This window comes from Arachis duranensis, chromosome 2 (genome assembly GCF_000817695.3).
Source record: "Arachis duranensis cultivar V14167 chromosome 2, aradu.V14167.gnm2.J7QH, whole genome shotgun sequence".
Classification (NCBI taxonomy): Eukaryota; Viridiplantae; Streptophyta; class Magnoliopsida; order Fabales; family Fabaceae; genus Arachis; species Arachis duranensis.
The window spans coordinates 61,896,570-61,898,119 of NC_029773.3; positions in this window are offsets into that span (position 1 = coordinate 61,896,570).

Consider the following 1,550-nt stretch of genomic DNA (forward strand, 5'->3'; position numbering starts at 1 on the left):
AAGAATGAAAATCTCTACATCAGAGTGCAGAGAATTCCCAGTGAGGTAACTTGTGTAAAGAGATTAAAATATTGAATAAAATAAATAAATAAATAAATAAATAAATAAATAAATAAATAAATAAATAAATAAATAATAAATAGGTAATACCAAACTTAATTTCAAAAATTAAGAAAGATATTAGTGTTATTTATTTATTTAAAATATTTTTTTATTTTTTTATAATAAAAGAAAAAGAAAAACGTAACAGGGGAGGCAAAATTAAAACTAAAACGCCTAATATAAGCAATCAAATAACTAATAGTTGTTAATCACTATCAATTTTCGGTAACGGCGCCAAAAATTTGGTGCAGTATTTTACAATCCACAACTAACCGGCAAGTGCACCGGGTCGTCCCAAGTAATACCTTACGTGAGTAAGGGTCGATCCCATGAGGATTGATGGATCAAGCAACAATAGCATTTGATAGGATTAGTTAGGCAAGCAGAAAATGGTTTTGAGATATTCAAAGAGCATTAAACAGTACTTTAAGAATTTCAGAAAGCAAGCAGTAATGAGTTAGGAATAAAATATTTGAGAGAACAGTTAAGGTTTCAGAGTTATCTATTTTTCTGGATTAACTTTTATTACTAATTAATTTAATCATGCAAGATTTAATTTCATAGCAAACTATATGTGACTAGACCCTAATTCCTTAGACCTTCCTAGTCTCCTCTAAAATTCATTAATTGCCAACTCCTTGGTCAATTAATTCCAATTAGAGGGTGATAATCAATTTCTAGTTTAAATGCCAAAAGAATCATAATTATCCACAAATAAGGGGATTATATGTCACGTATCCCGTTAAATACAAACAATTAGAAATTCAGTATAATATGTTTTCAAGTTGTTGTTGAAGTAAAGAGCTTTTCCAAGTTTTACAAGAACTCAATTAGAACATGGGTCATACTTTCGTTCCACCCATATTCATAAAATAGAGAACGAAAATGGTGCACGAAATTGTGATCATCAACAATGGCGCCAAAGACTTGGTAGCGCACTCAAACGTGAATCACACTTTGTCACAACTTCGCACAACTAACCAGCAAGTGCACTGGGTCGTCCAAGTAATACCTTACGTGAGTAAGGGTCGATCCTACGGAGATTGTTGGTATGAAGCAAGTTATGGTCATCTTGTAAATCTCAGTTAGGCGGATAATAAATGGTTATGGAGTTTTCAAAATTAATAATAAATAAAGCATAAAATAGAGAAAGAGATACTTATGTAAATCATTGGTGGCAATTTCAAATAAATGTATGGAGTTGCTTTGTTCCTGTTGAATCTCTGCTTTTCTACTGCCTTCCTTCAATCCTTCATACTCCTTTTCATGGCAAGCTGTATGTAGGGCATCACCATTGTCAATGGCTACTTCCCATCCTCTCAGTGAAAATGGTCCAAATGCTCTTGTCACAGCACGCCTAATCAGCTATCGGTTCTCGGTCATGTCGGAATATAATCCATTGATTCTTTTGCGCCTGTCACTACGCCTAACAATCGCGAGTTTAAAGC